At 39.6% G+C, this 19,346-nt stretch overlaps 1 long non-coding RNA gene across 1 annotated transcript in view; it reads left to right on the forward strand.

Annotated features, from left to right (window-relative positions):
- Positions 1 to 19,346, forward strand: part of LOC103882384 — a 176,375-nt gene that overhangs the window by 89,282 nt on the left and 67,747 nt on the right. Inside the window, exon 4 of the long non-coding RNA XR_644190.4 lies at positions 2,809 to 2,943. This is a non-coding gene — a long non-coding RNA (uncharacterized LOC103882384). The remainder of the gene's footprint in view (positions 1 to 2,808; positions 2,944 to 19,346) is intronic.

The raw sequence follows: 19,346 nt of genomic DNA on the forward strand, positions 1-19,346 counted from the left end.
AGGTCCTCAACTGCTCTGGATGACAATAGTTTTTATATTTAGAATAGCGACATGACTCCCTTCAAGGGACAGAGGAGGATAGGTTGACATTAGGTAAATTGGCTTGCCAAGTGCTCAAAATATGATTTTTCCTTTAGTGTTTAATATTATTTTATAAAAATGGCTTATAAAAATTAGTATGATTTAAAGTAACATTAAATAGTTAAAAAATTAGAAAATAAAGTAATGTACATTTCTTACCATGTAGAAATGAAAGAACACTCTAAATAGCATATAGTTCAGTTATAAAACTTCATAATAAAGTTTTTCTAGGACTCATCAGAAGATGTCTTTAGGTACCATACATAGTTATAATTTGTAGCTATATTTCATTAATGTCTTTGAAATTTTGTTTTCCTTATAAAATTCATTTTTGTTCATTGGAGAAAATTTGAAAACAGAAATATATAAAGAAGATAATAAACCTCACCTGTATTATTTCCACCCAGGATTACCCACTGTTGAGATTATGCTCTATTTTAAACTAGTATTATTTCAAATGCATCCATATTTACATAATTGTGACTATATTTAATTCACTTGACATTATATTGCAATAATTGTACCCTATATTATTAGAAGTCTCTTGCAAACATTGCTTTTGATGGCTGTGTATTACTCTACTGGGTAAGTGCATTATGAAGTCCTCAGTCATTTTCTATCATGAGTTCCTTGACATCTGGGGATTTGGGGACAAATAGTGGTAAATCACTTTTAATATTGCACCTTATCTCTGTAATCTTGGCCCAGTATTTCACTGGAGTCAGACAAGCTTGACCTCATCCCAGACCCCGTGTTTCAGGGGGCCCACACTTTGTGGTGCCTTCCTTAAAATTTTCTAAGTCTTTCTCTAGTGCCTGGAACCAACCAAGGCCAGCAGTCAAGGCCGGCTTAATGAGCTGCAACCTGAGGAGTCACACAGAGCCCCATGCTAAGAAGAACCCCGTGAGTTTAATACTCTGCTGCCACTGCCTTGGAATTCCAAATCATTTTAAAATAAGTCCTGCCCTTTCATTTTGCACTGGGCCTCACAATTACAGCATGTAGCCAGTCTAGAGAATTATGTCATCTGGGCTGGATGGCTGTATCTACAGCAGAGCCTGATTCCTATAGCTCCCCTTAGGGCTCTGTCCCTCTAACTCCCGTATGGGGTTGACTAGATGCCCTGAGAAGCTCTAGGATTTGTGCCTATGGGATTGTCTGGGGGCCTGGTTCTAGGAGAGCACCCTGGCAAGATGATTACTCATACTAGAGAGTGTGGTATGTCTTTTGCAGGGTCAGGTGAGGCCGTGCTACCAGAACGGTGCTGACACAGGAATTCTGGGCGACTCAAATTGCTTATATAGTCAGAGGCCCCACACATGCTGGGGGTGGCCCTACTTTGGTCAGAGCACAAAGCACTATCCTCTGCTTTTAACTTTTGATTCTACTTCTACATTCCCATCCTCTACATCCTTCTCCCAGCTATTGTCTAGCCTGATCTGTTTTGACTTTTGGGACAAGCTGAGAGTTCCGGAGAGTATCAGGTCTGATATCATAGAAAGGGCAAGGTGGGCAGTAACAAGGTCACTGAAGGGCAAGAGGGCCTCCTTTCCGGTGGGGACTCTCCAAGGGCCTTGGCTGGGGCATTAGATCCCACAGGCTTCAAGAACATTAACAAGGGCTTTGCTCTGAGTCAGGACTTATTTATAAACTCTTAGTTAATTTCTCAATGTTATATTCAGAAGCTGAAATTCCCACAATTGCTGGTATGAATGGAAAAGTCACAGCATATGGCAAGAGTGATGAATTTTAGGAAGCTTAAATTTTTCCTTTTCTCAGAGGCTCCTCAGCTGAGAAATCTCCAGTTTCTTCATTTATTCTTGCCAGTCGGGGATCAGCTCAGCTCAGCTCACGTCTTCTTATGAAGTTTTGGACGGTAGGCTTGGAAATGCCAGCTGCCCTAGGGGCTCTGAGCTGGGCACACTATGTATTTGGTGGGGGAGTAGGGAGCAGCGCAGACAGCCTGGACAGTGTGTTAATGCCTAGAGGTCCAGTTTTTATTCCTGACCTATGTTTGGCATCTGAGTCCTGCTGTACTAATTCAAGGCTCCTGATCCTGGGTTTTACTGTTATCTGCTATTTCCCTGACTTTGGTTCCTTGCCATTCCCAGAAGGAGAAATGTAGTCAAGGAGCATTTCCACATCAGAAGAGTCAAGGATGGCTTCTTGGAGATGTTGATTGCACACCCAGTGATTAGACATGGCAGGAAATTCACAAGATTATATCTATTTATGAAGCCATCATTCATTCAGTTTTTCAGTCATTCACTAAACATTTATTAAATCCTAGCTACTTCCCTGCACTGTGATGGGGGTTAGAAACAGAAACAAGCATGCTTTTCTCCTTTGCGGGGCTCACAAAATAATAGAAGAGCAAAACTACAAGGCGATCTGAGAAGCCTAAATCAGAGATGTATAACAAAGCACTGTGGAAACAAAAAGGATGAAACAATTTGTTCTCCTTGGAAGAAGGCAAGAGAAGATACGCAAGCCTTCACAGAGGAGGTGATCTTTGAGCTGGGGCTTGAAGGAGGAATAGGGTTGTGAGAGAGGTGATTTGCACTTGCAAAATATGCATGTGCTCACCAACAGTTCCCAGCCTCCTTTGCTGTTAGATTGGAGCCTTGTGACTAGTTTTGGCCAATGGGCTTTGAATGGAAGTGACAAGCTTCTAGGCAAAAGTAAGAGCCAGTGTACCTCATCCATTTCTCTTTTTCACTTTGGCAGAGTCTGTGGAAGCTGTGTGTTGAAATAGCAGAGCCTTGAGATGAGATCCTTGGATGATTGTATGGAAGACAGCCATCCAGTAAAGACACTCAACTCACATTGAACTTTGCATAAGTGAGAAAAATCTCTGTTGTGGTAAGATACTGAAATTTTTTTTAAGTTACTGATATGGTTTGGCTGTGCCCCCACCCAAATCTCATCTTGAATTGTATCTCCCATAATCCCCATGTGTTGTTGGAGGGAACCTGTGGGAGGTAATTGAATCATGGGGGTGAGTTTTTCCCATGCTGTTCTCGTGACAGTGGTAAGTCTCATGACATCTGATGGTTTTATAAAGGGCAGTTCCCCTACACACACTCCCTTGTATGGTGCCATGTAAGACATGCCTTTGCTCCTCCTTCACCTTCTGCCATGATTGTGAGGCCTCCCCAGCCATGTGAAACTGGGAGTTCATTAAACCTCTTTTTTTCTTTATAAATTACCCAGTCTAGGGTATTTCTGCATGGCAGTATGAATACGGTTACTGTATACTGCAGTATAATACAGTTACTGAGATTTGGGGTTACTTGTAATTACAAGTTAGTTAATCCTATTATGACTAATTTAAGGAGTTTCCCAAGTATATAAGGTGACATTTCAGAATGAGAAAAAAAGCAGGTGAAAATTCATGGAGGTATTTCCTGAAGGGAAGGGAGCTAGTTTATTTTTCTAACAATTGCTTTCCATTCTTTTTTAAGGGCTGCTCCTGGAAGAAATGACTCTCTGTACTTCTAGGCTGTTTTGTGCACAGGCTGAACATGCTCCTGTTGATGGAGAAAACTCATAGGCAGAATTGTGTAGGTTCTTTTTGTAGAAAGCTGAAGGAGTATGTGGAAATGGTAAATGCCAAGGATATGTGGGTGGAACACTGACAGCATTTTACAGGTGATAATTGGAGGTAGCAAAGCCTGTTTGCCTGCCTTTTAGTAATCTCTGGTGTAGATATCTAGACCAAATCATTTATGATTCTCTTTAGAATGTGGGGTACTTGACTCCTCTTTGTCCTCTACGGCTTGTCATCAATCTTTGGGCAACAGAACATCTCTGTTAACATCCCATTATGCTGTTTGTAAACATTTTCTGTGAGATATTGGAGCCCAGAGAACCTGTATCTTGTCTTTCAGATAATTAAGGCAGAGCCAGGACTAAACCATTGGTTTCCTGACTCCATGTACAGCATTATTTTTCTCTCATTATTTGTTGGATTTTTGTTGTTGTTGCCATTGTTCGCTTTTTTTTCCCCCTCTTTCTCAGCACCTCGATGGCCAGGTCCGTTCATTTCTTTAAAGAGAATTATGGAAATGTAGGACAGTGGTCACTTTCTTGAGGTAAGAGTCAGGCTGCTTTGGTTAAATCCTTGTGCCCATTTTCACCTCCACCCATTGCCACGTACTTGCTGTGGCACTTTGGGCAAGTCACTTACTCCCTCCTAAGCCTCAGTTTTCTGATCCGAAATGGTATGATAATAGCCACTGTGAAGAGTGAATAAGATGAGGCATGTCCCACACTTAGCATCATGCCTGGCTCAGAGCACCTGTTCAATGAGTGCTGGCTCCATATGAAGCCAGTTTTCAGGAGGAGGCCTGACCAACATTGTGAAGACAGTAAAATTATCTCTGCCCTCAGCAGATTTTATTTTTCTGTTGATTTTTTTTTCTCGCCACAAGTCTGCCCCCACTTTCTGTACCCCACTAGGGAGCCATATCCAGATTTTGTCCATTCAGAGCCCTCTGACTCCTTACTTCTACCAAATCAAATCTTCTGGCATCCAAGCTTCCCTTTACAACAAAATGTATGACTCATTCTTTCAAATCCACAACATCAGCTTGATTATCTGAAAGTTCATTTTTTTTTTTCTAATGAAGACGATAAATGAATAAGTTTCAGACAGTCTTAGGTGCATTTTAAGTGAGATGTTTTTGAGTCAACACCTTCTTCCCCATATTTTCCCACTTTGTACTATAAATCATGAAGGAACTCAATTGGTAAGAATTTATATTAGGGTAAGTAGATTAATGGGATTAAACTCTCCTATCATTTTCTGGCTCACTTAGGGGTGTTATATAAAGATAAAAGCAGAAAAAGGACACGTGCAAACACATATAAGCAGAAGCACTAGAATGGCTAATTTTGCTTTGGGTAAGACAAGAAATAGTAGCATCCACTCCAGCCCACATTTGGGCTGATCAATATGAAACTTCATCGAAATTTTAGGAAAGTTGAGGTCACTTAGTTTTAGCTTGTGATATACAAATTTTGTAGCCTGAGCAGAGATAAATATATTTTGGCAATTATAAAGGTTCTACATCAGGGTACCAATGAGGATGTAACTCTGGTGATTTGTGATTCCATCACCAGCCCCTCAAGCTGTTTCTAGCCTCTTATTTATAGCTTTCCCGGGCTGTATATCTTATAAATACAAAACGAATGAAGTAGTGCAAATGAAAAAGCAGCTTTCCTTATGGCCTATTTACATCTCCTTGCTTGTCACCAGGGTAAATAAAGACACAGACACAGACTTCTGATCTGTGGGGGATCTACTGAACTACTCCTGCAGTTCATAACGTAACAAAGCATGTTGGTGGACAAAGAAGGCCAGAGAGGTTGAGAGAGACGCCTGTGGCTTTTGAATGTCCCAAATGAGCACAGTTCTGAAGCTTGGAAGTAATTATCTTTATATCATAGTTCAGGACAATCATAGCATGGCCTTATAGATGTCTTCTGATGCCTTCATGAGTTCTGATGCCGTGATGTGAAATACCTAAGGGGTAAATGGTGTTATTAGTCCCAAATCTTTACCTTCCTGAGATTCATATGACTTTCATTGCTTTGTCATCTGTAGAATGCATTTTCTTATCCCTTGACTTGGGCTTGGCCATGTGACTTTGCTCTGGCTAATGGCACAAGATGTGACAGTGTATCAGTTCTGGGCCTGAGAAGGCCTTGTGCATTTTCATTTGCTTTCATGTGCCTATCCCATCTTCATAAGAAAATGACCTGGATATCTCATTCACTGGTTTAAGGAGGAAGAAAGATATGCAGAGCAGAGATGCTTAGATTATCCAATCCCCAGCCAACCTTCAGATGTATAAGGGTTAGCAAATGTGGTTTTAAGCCGATGAGTTTTTGACAGGCTTGTTTTACAGCCATAGCTGATGAATAAGATACATAACTAAGTAAATGAAACCATTCTTCAGAAAATTAATACTTGTTAACTCACTGTAAACTTTAACATGTTTGAGCTTAGAATCCCTACTTTTCCTTGAATTGTCCACAGCTATGATTTGAATGATGGTTTCTCCTCCAAAATTCATGTTGAAACTTGATTAAATCATCAATGCAATAGTATTAAGAGGTGTGGCTTTTGTGAGGTAATTAAGTCATGAGGGCTGCACCCTCATGAATGGGATTAGCACCTTTACAAAAGGGCTTGGGGTTGAAGGGAGCACTCTCTTGCATTTCCATTACTTTCCCCACATGAGGACACAGCATTCCTCCCCTCCAGAGGATGCAGCAACGAGATGCCACCGTGAAACAGAGAGCAGTTTTTATCAGACACACCCTGCTAGCTAGTACCTTGGTTTTGAACTTCCCAACCTCCAGAACTAGGAAAAATAAGTTTCTGTTGTTTATAGGTTTCCCAGTCTGAGGCACTCTGTTATAACAGCACATATGGACTAAAATACCTGGAAACACTGTTACTTGTTTCTCTTGAGGGGGGATCATTTTTTCACAAAGAAACAAGATTTCTGACTAAAGTCCAGAAACAGAAAAGACATCTTGTTGTATGGTGATCTTTTCTTAATCCTAAATCTCAGTAACTCATTACAACAGAGATTTTCTCACTCATTCGAAGATCCTTGTGAGTTGGGTGTCCTTACTGGGTGACTCTCTTTCATGTAGTAACCCAAGGATTCCATTTTGAGGCTCTACTATGTCAACACACTACTCCCTCAGACTCTGCCAAAGGGGATGAGAGAAATGGATGAAGCATACAGCTTTTAACAACCTTTGAATATGTCACTTCCATTCAAAGTCCATTGGCCAGAACCAGTCATATGGTTCCAACCTAAATGCAAAGGAGGCTGAGAACAGTTGGGGAGCACATGCATATTTTGTGAGCACAAATAACCTTTGCCATGATCCTACTACTTCTTCAAGCCCCAGATCAAAGAGCACTTCCTCTGTGAAGACTCGCACAGCTTCTTTTGCCCCCTTCCAAGGATAACAAATTGCTTCATGCTTTATGTTTCCACAATGTTTTGAGATATATATATGTGTGTGTGTCTTGATAACTGATATTGAGGCCCAAGTGCCTTAAATTTGAGTCTTGTGAAATTTGAAAATGACTACATTGGTCTTCTGTAGTGGACATCTGTTATTTTTGTGCCCTTGGCACCCATTCTCCTCCTTTGCTTTGGAGAAAATCTGTCCTCTACCTTTAGTCCATGGCTCTCGGAGGTGCTGACCAACATCTCAGCTCCAGGGGAGCACATGTGGCCAATCAGCATATCCCATTCCCTGGACATTGTGCTTGGTGCAGGGATGAGCAGGTTCCTCAGGCTGGTGCAATGGGACTCAATGCCAGGAATTTGGTTAGCACTTTTAAGAGAGAGAATCTTCTTTTTTTTTTTCCACTTTATTTCATAGCTGTAGCAATAATGGGAGCTGGGGTTGTCTGAGGCCTCCTGTCAGAAGACTTGCTTGAGAATGAAGCCAGCACAGAAGAAAGACCGAGAGAGGAAGAAATACAAGGGGTGGGGGGGAAGAGAGAGAGAGAGAGAGAGAGAGAGAGAGAGAGAGAGACAGAAAACTGACAACATGTGAGCCATGAGCTCCTGGGGTTAACTAGGACAGCAACCATTCTTTCTTGAACTTTTCAGTGAAGTAACTACATTTTATTTTATTAGCTGATGCCATTTTTAGCAGGATTTTCTCTCCTATGTAACCAAAAGATCTCTGAATTTTCCAACAGCTGAAACTGTAACTTGCTAAAACATCAAAATCTATTGATAATATGAGTAAGAGAGGCAGCATAAGATATGTTCTTTACTAATAATAAATGGAGACATAGGGTTCATTCAATAACGACTGTCCTTAGGCATACTATTTCAAGGAGATTGAATATAGAAAAATATCATCTTGCTCACTTGTGCCGTCTTTTCTTTTATTGTGTTTCTCTCTCTCCACTTACTCTCTTGATTACTTTGTCAGTCATAGATGTATTCTTCTTTACTCCTCAAATCTTCTAGACTTGCCACCTAATCCAATTGATTTCATGCTCAGTATCTTATCAGTCATTGAATCCTGGGTTTGTTCTTGATTTATTGTGAATTTGGGGAAGTTTTGAATTATTTTTGCTTACTATTCTTTTGACTGGCTAATAAAACAGAAGATTTGAGAGTGACACTGCAGGAAACCATTTGGGATTAACTCATCATGTAGCATAAGCATCTTCTGTGTGTAGATTACTTAGACCCAGTGATGCTATACCAGTGCATTGCAAAAGCCCTCACTGAGGTGGGCCTCAAGATGACTCCTCCACAACCTCTGTAGCCTTGCTCCTTTCCTAAGTAGATGATAACTGTTTTCATCCCTCCTTACACAAAGTTAGGGCCTTTCCTTCCTTTTTTTCTAGTATTCTTACTATCTCTTACTATCCACATTCTTCCATCTTCCCCAAATACATCAAAAGGTAGTGAAAGTTCACTTACTCTCTTTGAAGCTCTGTTTCCCTATGTTTGAATATGAATAATAATGTTTACTTACTAGAACTGCCATGATGAATCAGAGATTAAGATTAGCTATGTAGAGTGAGCCACCCAAAGCCTGCTACATCCCAGATGCAAACATACATTAGTACTCCAACATTTCTGTTAGACATGGTTGCTTACCAGAAAGACTATTTTGTCTATTAAAGTAGTTGATGGTGTGGTGTCCTTACCATCTCTGTCTTCTTATAGTTTAATTCAGTTTGAGAATTGTTGACTTTTCACTGATGCACTCATCTCATGCATGGGGTCTCATTTGAGAACATGGCATTGCCCCTTTCCTTCCATGTACATGTCCTAGTCTGTCACAGAAATGAAAAACAATAAGAATCCCTCCTCTTGGCTAATCTCTGAAGCATTATTTTTTTTCTGGGTTACCTTCAACCACTAGTCTTATGTTGCTGCCTCAAGCAGTTTCTAGGTGTTCTACAGAATACCAACTCCATGAACTATTTATAGGTGCCGGGATACACATAAAATGTTCCACAGTTTAATAAATTTGTGAGTAACTTGGTTTAAACTAAGTAAATCAGTCTTCTGAAGGACTTCCCTGAGTCTTTTTGTGCTAATGTGTATTGCAAACCTGCAAGAGAGGTTGGGGAGATACAGAATGCAATATTTCTCAAACCCATTTGGCCACAGAGCCTATTATTAGTGGAGCCTCTCGTGGGACAAGTATTCTAGGAAACACATTTAGGGAAATGCTGACCTAGTGTTTTACATGACCTAGACGATGCTCTATGACCATCCTCTTCTTTATTCCAGGAATGTCGCATTTTATACACTCTTCCTGAATTGTCTTTTCTATTTTGTGCCTGCTCCACCATCTTTGTTTAGTTCTTGCTGGATAGATTTAAGTCGTAGGCCAGATGATAAAACACAGTGATTGGTTGACCAAGGAGAAGAATGAATAGTCACACCAGTGCATGGTGATAAATAATTGCAATATGTTGAATACACCTTTGCTGCTTTTCTTTAAACTGATAAAGTAAATGAAGATAATGTTGTCTCCATTCTTCTCTAGGACTTTTCTTCCGATTGGAAGATGAGAGGCTAACTAGGGTCTTAAATATAAAGAAATCTTTTGGGAAAGTGTTCTAGTTTTTCATTGTAAGAGTACATATCAAAATATATTTGCCTGTAGTCGTTTGATTTTTTTATGGCTTATCTGTTTCTAATTTGCTTGCAAAAACCTGGGTGGATAATTTAGATCAGGCCAAAAGATAGAATTTTCATGTACACAGTAACCAGTACATTGATTCAAAAACAATCATTTACTTATTTATGCCTTTTCTCTCTCTAAAGTATAGCACATCATTAAGTAATGTTGGTAAAGATTTCCACCTCCCCCCATTTTGGGGTTCCCCTTTCACTGTAGTCTAGGTAAAGCTTTGTGAGATGAAATTATCTCATTTCACACCTTGTAACTAATTTAAAAAATATTTCTGCCTCCGGATGACTATAGATCTGGATTAAATTAGGAGGACAGAATTAATGCCCCTGCTTTTTTTTTTTTCTTTTTCTTTCTTTGGTCTTAGCAGCTTTCTCTTTCTGATGAAAAGAATATGATTTTCCTAAAAAAAGCCTGCTCTTTTGAATTTTATATAGTCCAATAAGAGAAAACACAGCCTACTTACTGTTTTCTTTGTCTTCATTTGTAAGATGATATCACCTCTATGATAGGTATATAATCTTATTGGCGACATGTAAATAAGGTACACCCTTTCGGTGATTGCTTTTATCTTTTTACATAGAATTTAATTCTAGAATTCTCCATTTATGCTCTCAATTTGTTTTTAGCCATTTTAGGAAGGCAGTAAAGTAAAAGAATTTAAAAGCAGATTAGCTCATTTTTAAGAGGAGTTAAATAAGAAATGTATGGAATTTCTCTTTTATGGAATGTACATTTTTATAACATATGGGCCCTTTATATTATATTTGTAGTGATTTATAACCATGAATATGTTTATCTGAAATGAACTTAGAGGTGAAAATATTGTATATGTATGTGTGTGTGTGCTTCTCCCTTAGATATTTTGATTTAGTAGTTCTGGGATGAGGCCCCAGCCTCTAAAATTTTAAAAGCCCTCTTGCGTTTTCCTAGTGTACAACCAGTTGAGAAGTACTGATTTAGAATGTTCTGTTTGGAAATAATTTCTTGTGTGAGAAGGCTGTCTCATTTTGTGGCTGACAGGACAAAGGCAAACAGAGATGAAAGAATTTTTGTGAAAACCACACAGCAAGCCCTTGGGGGTGCCCGCAATAGAACAATAATTGTTTCTTTGTAGGCACTCTCTTTTCAACCAGAATAAATGACCAAAGTGTATGTAGGCTAGGCCCTAGTTGTGGTTAACTTAATTGCAGAAGAATATAATTCATACCTTGCCACCCAGTTAAGTCTCTTATAGAAAAAATAGGTCCAAATTGGTTGGAGCAGAGAATGTGTGTAGAGATACCCTAAGGATCCAGGTAGGAATTTCTGTTTTCTTTCTAGCTCAGTGTAGTTTTAGATTTGTTTTGGTTTCAATGGGCCAACTAAGCAGAATGTTTGGTCATTAGTAGTTATGACTTATCCAGATTTCCCCCTCATTTCCTGCCTTCATCAACTCATACTCCATCCTCTTCAGTATAGTGTAAAAACACAATGAAAAGGCATGGATAACAAAGACATTCCTTTTTTTTTTTTTCCCCGAGACAGGGTCAGGCTGGAGTGCAGTGCCACAGTCTCAGCTCACTGCATTCACTGCAACGTCTGCCCCCTAAGCTCAAGCCATCCTCCCACCTCAGCCTCCCAAGTAGTGGGGACTACAGGTGCACAACACCACACTTAGCTAATTTTTGTATTTTTTGTAGAGACAGGGTTTTGTTATGTTTCCCAGGCTGGTCTTGAACTCCTGAACTCAAGTGATCTGCCTCACCTGCCTTGGCCTCCCAAAGTGCTGGGATTACAGTTGTGAGCCACCATGACCAGCTGACAGTGCACTTCAGAAGTTAGGATTTTGACTACATTGGATCAGTTATTCACCTTCTTTGACTATGAGAACAGGATGTAAAAGTCAACATAAATCTTTATTGTGCAGATCTCATTTTCATGGTAGCTGCAGAATGCAATCTTGACAGATGGAACTCTATAATGGTATGTCTAGAGGTAGTATAAAGGTGTCCTTTCTGGTGGTGAGAGGTAGTTTAATAAGAAGGTAAGGCCAAGCAATAAGTTTTTCCTAGAATTTTCATACCTTGTCATTCTGAACAATTTACTTTTAACGGTATGTGTTTAAGAAAAGTATGCTGCAATGGGATTTAAGCATGACATCCCTTCCTTCATTTCCACAGATAAGAAGTAGATGCCCTTAGATTCTGGGTAATATTCAGGCCTTAATAACATTACCAGGCATTGAGTCCATTCATGGATGCTGAGGGTAGTAATAATAATAGTAAACTTTTATCGAGTGTTTATCATGTGCCAGTCATTAATGTTTTATACCGATTACTTTATGTAATCATTACAAATCCTTATGTAGAAGGGTAGTAAGTGTTCGCTGTTTTAGGCCACCCAGATTCTCTCTCCCTTTCTGTTAATAAGAGCACCGGCAGATTTTCATTTCTACCCCATGGATATTCGCTGTGCTTTGAGGGAAATAGACTTCATCCTCATCTCCAGGATGTTCCCTGATTGACTTAAGTCAAGTGGCAAATCCCATTCTCCAGGCAACAGTGATTAATTCAGGGATGATCATGTGACCCAACTTGAACCAGTTAGATCTCAGAGAAATTTTCTGGGGGATCCTGGGTCTTCTGTAGAAATATCTGGAGAGACATACCCATCATGTTAAATATTAATGCGGAAGCATGGAAGCTGCTTAGGGGAAGTAGTCTTGGGTAAAAGTAACACCAAAGAAGTTAATAAAGAAAAAGAGAAAGAAACGGGAACATTGTTGATTTCACTGATCGGCTAGATTAAGCCTCAATTAAAGCCTATATGACTTTTAGGTTTTTTAGCCAATAACTTCCTTGCATATTTAAGTGGAATTGGATTTTCTGCTTCTGGCAACCAAAAGATTCCTAACAGGTTTTGAGAGTAAAATCTTTATTTTACTGATAAGGAAATTGGCTGAGAGAATTTGAATACTTTCCACAATTCAATAGAAAAAGTAAATGAGAGATTAGGGTGGTTTGATTACAAAATCTATGAACATACCTGATATCTTGAGAAGGTAGAAGATAATGTTATTGCTAAGGGTAGAGTCCTAGAAAATAATGTTTTCCTTCTTTTTCTTACTCCTGATGGAATGTGAATTTAACTTGTGAAGAATGTGTAAGAAATTCATTTGAAATTTTGAGCTATATATCCTTTGTTTGATATAACTGTCTATGTCTGGATTCTGGAGTGGCTATATGAGCCAAAATATCTTACTGGAGAAATCATTATAAATCATCTTGTTATGAACTCATCATATGTAATTTTTAGTTTTAGTTTTTAGAACAGGATTGGATTTAAGTACATTATCAAATCTGATTATGTTTTTTAATCACCTGGGATGCTTATAAAATATACATTCCTAAGATCCAGGAGAGATTGTTTGAGGTGAGATCCCCAGGTAGTTACAATGTGCAACTGGATTTGACAGCCTCTAATCTAAGTTTGTGACTATACACATAAAAGAAAACTGCAGTTATTCAGAGACCTACCAAACAAAGATCAAGTGATGGATCAAAAACAAGGTCCAGGCTGGGTGTGGTGGCTCACGCCTGTAAACCCAGCACTTTGGAAGGCTGAGGCGGGTGGATCACGAGGTCAGGAGTTTGAGACCAGCCTGGCCAACATAGGAAACCCTGTCTCTACTAAAAATACAAAAAATTAGCCAGGTGTGGTGGCAGCCACCTGTAATCCCAGCTGCTTGGGAGGCTGAGGCAGGAGAATCGCTTAAACCCGGGAGAAGGAGTTTGCAGTGAGCCAAGATCATACCATTGCACTCCAGCCCGGGTGACAGTGTGAGACTCCGTCTCAAACAAAAACAAAAACAAACAAACAAAAAAAACAAGGTCCAGAGGAAGTCAGACAATTTCTACTGGATACGAAATATGAACACTTATAAACAGGGTGCCCCCTGGAAAGGAGGCTATTTCAAATGTATTTGTAGCCCCTTAGAACAGTGTAATTTTTTTTTTTTCCTTTTCTCCCCCACTAAGTTAGGGGGAAAAGGAGAAACAAAGAGACATGGCAATACACACAGGCGCCTTTCCTCAATAACTTGATCACTTTTTAGCAGTCAATTAAAGGTTTATCTTGCAAAAGAAACTAAAGTCTATATGAAAGACAATCGCAAGGACTTTTGACATAAACCTTCCCTAAGCACTTGACACTTACTAGAGCCATCGGCAAACCCCAGGCAGAATTTTTCAAATTTTTTGTGTATATTATAATCACCAGAGGAACTTGTTAAAATTGCTTATTCTGCCCTCGTTCCACTTCTTCTGAATCAGAATGTCTGGAGCAAGGGCCTGGGAATCTGCATTCCCCCTCCCTCTTAATGATTCTAATGCAGGCCATTTAGGCAACATGCTTTGTGAAAACTGCCCTAGAAGTTGTCGCAAAATTAGAGACTTGGGTGAAATTATTCTGCTTAAGGCCGAAGTTATAAATATGTGAGAAACCATATTAGTTAGTAATCATTATTTAGGTAACTAATTATTCCTAGGCGTGATCTTAAATTGTGTTTTAAATTTTGTATCACTTCAGTTGTAGCAATTAAGGATAAATGATGATTTTAAATAATTATTTAATAAATAGTTGTTTTTAAGGTTAAGAGTAATAAGGTGCTTAAGAGTGAGATATATCTTCTGTGATTTAGTGAACCACGTTATAGGATGCCTGACTTCTCAAACCATGAAGCTGTGGCTTGAGCAATTGGGAGCAGTTTACCTGGATTGAAAAGAAATTAGTGCCTAGAAGGAATGATTTTGTTTACTGTGTTAACCTTACCAAATCTTCTCAAGGTGATGGTAAACCTTGAGGTATTTGCCTAGCTATTGAGCATCAGAACGATTCTATTTTCTCTTAACAGAATGAAAAGGAGCAGCGCTCTTAGTAGCTATGCCATTTTAGTCATTTTAGGTTGACTGCAATAGATTTCTCATAAAATTCTGTGCAAATTGCCAGAATGTTAGTTATCCCATCAGTAAGAATGAGCATAAGTAATAATACTGATGTAAATAATCATCCTGTAAACTCTTTATTGCTAAGGAGTTCACCATGAGGTCATGCGTTGTGAACATCTGGTTGAATGACTGAATTGTGAATTTTCAAGGTCTTGTGAAGAAGGGTGAGAGCTGCCTGCTATCTTCAGGATTTTTCTCTCTTTGTGAAAACACCCCAAATAGTCAGTGTAGATAAATAAGTAAATTAACCTGGCAGTGCTAAAGATGATCAGAAAACTGTCTTCTTCATTCCTGCTTAGGAAAGATATTGATGAAGAGAACACTTCTAGTTATTAGGGTACTTGGTAGATTGTGGTAGATTGCAAAATGGCCACAAATTCCTCCCGCCCCTCTATGCATTCCCTTTTGCAAAATAACGTTACCACTTCTATCCAAGAGAATAATTCTGTCTTCTCATCCCTCAAATTTCATCTTGGCCAGGTAACTTGCTTTCCCCAATGGGACATTAGCAAGGGAAGACATGAAAAGAACCAGTGCAGGTTTGTTTTGCCCCTTCTTGCTACCCTTGGGAACTTTCCTCTGTAATCACCACCATGTGAAAAAGCCTGGTTCACCTGCCTACTAGAGGGTGAGAAATTCCTCAGCTGACAGCCAACAGTGGTTGACAGCCATCTCTACTTCCAAACCATAGAGAGAGGCTGTTCTAGTTGATTCAGACCCCAGTCAACACACAGACTTGTGACCTATAATAAAATGGTTCTTGTTTTAAGCTCCTAAATTTCAGAGTGGTTTATGATTCACTGAAAGCTAACTGATAGAGAGCAAATCTCTTTGAAAGTTTTTGATACTTTCATTTTTATGTGGTATGTCAGTTTCTTTCTTTAGGCAACACTCCTTGGGGGCAAAAAAGTTTCTTGCTTCTTGTAGCAGACACATCTCTCTGGTCTCATCAGATTCATTTGGCTTAATCTGCCTGCTGTACCTCCACTCTCTTGCTCTGTCTCAGCTGCTGTCATAGCTACCAGACTCCCTGTGGGCCTATAAGGTCCTGTTGCCTGAGGCTGAAGGCTGTTGGCCCAGTATCTCTGACTCCTCCCACCACTTCTGAATGTGGAGGAAACACCATATAAGATGTGGCTTCCTGAGTGGCTGCTGAAGGGGTCAGATGATTTGGCCCAGAGTGCACGGGCGTTAACTCCCTGTGGCTCAAACTTTGAACATTGGAGATGGAGACAGGAGGGAGATGAGCAGATAAATTCTCTCTCTTTCCTCTACCTGATGGACTTTCTGAGAATGGTTTCTCTGCAAAGCCTGTCTGGATATGTCCCTTATCTACCAAGCACCCGGCAGTGTCCTTTTCAAGGCTTCTCTTGAAGCAGTATGGCCCACACAGCAATATATTACCTGGGATTTCTTCCAACTTCCTCTGTCTCACTTCCCTTTTCCCTCACTCTCTCTATCCTGGGACTATGCCTTCCAAATAAAGCACCCAATCCCAGGCTGTGATTTTTAGGGAGCACAGATTGAGATTCTCTATTCTTAGCATGTCAGACATTTACTGGTGTTAAGGATACTCCTAGCTCAGTATACACTTGTTGCAGTCAGTTGAAGGGTTTAATCAAAAACATTGAAAGTATGATGTGGAGCATCAGACTGACAGAGGTCAATAAAATATTGGCTCCCCCATGGTGAGAAAAGCCTTATTTATGATGCTTTCTGTGGGTCATATCAATTAGTTAATTAATTGTCAATTAATGTATTTGCTTTTGTGGAAGTGATTCACCCACGTGTTTCTGAAGTTCAAATACTTCAAAAAGTGAAACGGAGGTCTCTTTCCCACTTTCCAGGCTAGACTTCTGCTCCTACTTCCCAGAGAACAACCCTGGGAAATACAAAATTTTCTTTTGTATTCTTACTGAGATATTCTTTGAACATACATTATGTTTTTGAATCACCTGGGAGGCTTATAAAACATACATTATATTCCTAAGCTCCAGGACAGTCTGTTTGAGGTGAGATCCCCAGGTGGTTATGATGTACAATTGGATTTGACAGCCTCTAATCTAAGTTTGTGGCTATATGTATAAAGGAAAACTGTAGTTATTCAGAGACCTACCAAAACAAAGATCGAGTGATGGATCAAAAACAAGGTCTAGGCTGGGTGTGGTGGCTCACACCTGTAAACCCAGCACTTTGGGAGGCTGAGGCAGGTGGATCATGAGGTTAGGAATTTGAGACCAGCCTGGCCAACATAGGAAACCCTGTCTCTACCGAAAATACAAAAAATTAGCCAGGCGTGGTGGCAGCCACCTGTAATCCCAGCTACTTGGGAGGCTGAGGCAGGAGAATTGCTTAAACCCAGGAGAAGGAGGTTGCAGTGAGCCGAGATCACGCCATTGCACTCCAGCCCGGGTGACAGTGTGAGACTCTGTCTCAAAAAACAAACAGACAAAGAAACAAAAAACGAGCAAACAAACAAACAAACAAAAAACCCCAAAACAAGGTCCAGAGGAAGGCAGACAATTTTTACTGGATACGAAATATGAAGACTTATAAACAGGGTGCCCACTGGAAACGAGGCTATTTCAAATGTATTTGTAGCCCCTTAGAACAGTGTAATTTTTTTTTTCCTTTTCTCCCCTACTAAGATTAGGGGTAAAAAGACAAACAAAGAGACATGGCAATACATACAGGCTCCTTTCCTCAATAACTTGATAACTTTTTAGCAGTTGATTAGAGGTTTATTTTGCAAAAGAAACCAAACTCTATATGGAAGACAATCGCAAAGACTTTTGACATTAACCTTCCCTAAACACTTGGCACTTACTAGAGCCATCGGCAAACCCCAGGCAGAATTTTTCAAATTTTTTGTGTATATTATAATCACCAGAGGAACTTGTTAAAATTGCTTATTCTGCCCTCGTTCCACTTCTTCTGAATCAGAATGTCTGGAGCAAGGGCCTGGGAATCTACATTCCCCCTAATGATTCTAATGCAGGCCATTTAGGCAACATGCTTTGTGAAAACTTTTATTTTTAAATAATAAATTATTTTTAAATAATTATCATTATTATTATTTACATATAGCTCCATTCCTTGCTTTTCTCATTTGACCACATGTCCTGAAGATCATCCCAAATTATTTCAGAGAGAGCAGCCCTCGTCTTTTTAATGGTTGCACAATTTTCCACTGTATGGTAGTAGCAGAGTTTATCTAAAAAGTCCCCTAGTAATAGACATTTTACTTGTTTCCAATTTTGAGATTGTCAAGACACTGCAATATATTATACATACGTCTCTGAGCACATTGTGATTCTATCTGTAGGATAAATTCTTGGAAGTGGGATTGCTGAATCAAACGGGGGTGTGTGCCTTTTATATTTTGATAGTTTGAAATTGCCAAATTGACATGTATTTTCTTGATCTGTTTCAGTTCTTTGCCTTAAAATGCCGTCAATATCTTATCTGTCTAAGTGTATTCATCTACATCTAAGAAGGTGGAGGTTTAACAGCCATGTGGGGGGAGATGTTAGCTGACTCATCAAACAGAAGAGTTGGGGGTAGGAGTTTGAAGAGAAGAAAAAAGGAACTGATTTGAAGCAAGGAGACAATTGGAGGTGTGCCAAAAGCAACACCCTTTCATCATTTCAGGGAAGCAAATTCTAGGAGGCATCATGAGCATTGCAGTGATCAAAAAGGCAGAGGAGAAGAACAAAATCTGCCGTAGGTAAAGCCAGTACCAGGCAGTGAAGGGACTAATTAGGAGAGTAAAGAGACAAAGGCGCGGCTCTCACATATGGAGTAGATCTTTAATTACTTTAAATAGGTTAAAGATTCATTACAAATTATGATTTTTCTCCCTGGACATCTTCTGATGACAATAGACACTGTTTTCTTCTTCTCCAAGTTGTATGCAATCAGAACAGCCTCAGTGACTCATACAGTGTCTCTTCCAAACCTCAGGGAACTTCATTCCTCTGACCGTAGCTTTCCAAAGTCATCCCTTTTCCATTCTTTTGGTTCTTCCTTCAGTTAGGAGCACACCTCCTAATGTCTATCTCTGGGGAACTGGGAGGTGTTCTCTGTCCCATGCTCAAGAGGGAGGGCTGCAGCGAGAGACAGTTCCATCTGCACAAAGCAACTGGTCTCTGGGGACAAGATATTGAAAAGTATAAAGGGCTGACAGCTCATTTATTATCAGACATTCCCTGAACTCTACACTTGCTGATGCAGTTCTGTTTCCCCTCCACTCACTCACTTGACTCTTGGTTTTAAAGATCTTGCTTGCAGTGCTCTTATCACCTCAGCAGAGTTACTTCAATGAAGGCCAGATTTCTCTGCTTAAAACAAGAGTGTAGACATGTTGAGGCAGAGGTAATAAGAATACCTAGTTGTGAATGTAAACTCCATAATCTTACCAGAGTTGCCTTTTCTTCAGTCTCTGTTGTTTTATCTAGAGGAAAGAATAGATAAAAACTAACATTATACAGAAATTATGTATTTTAATAGATGAAAAAGAGCAATGTAATTTAGAACTCTATAATTCAGATTGAACTAATCAAACTCCTT

The sequence above is a fragment of the Papio anubis genome, chromosome 2 (assembly GCF_008728515.1).
Source record: "Papio anubis isolate 15944 chromosome 2, Panubis1.0, whole genome shotgun sequence".
NCBI classification, from domain to species: Eukaryota; Metazoa; Chordata; class Mammalia; order Primates; family Cercopithecidae; genus Papio; species Papio anubis.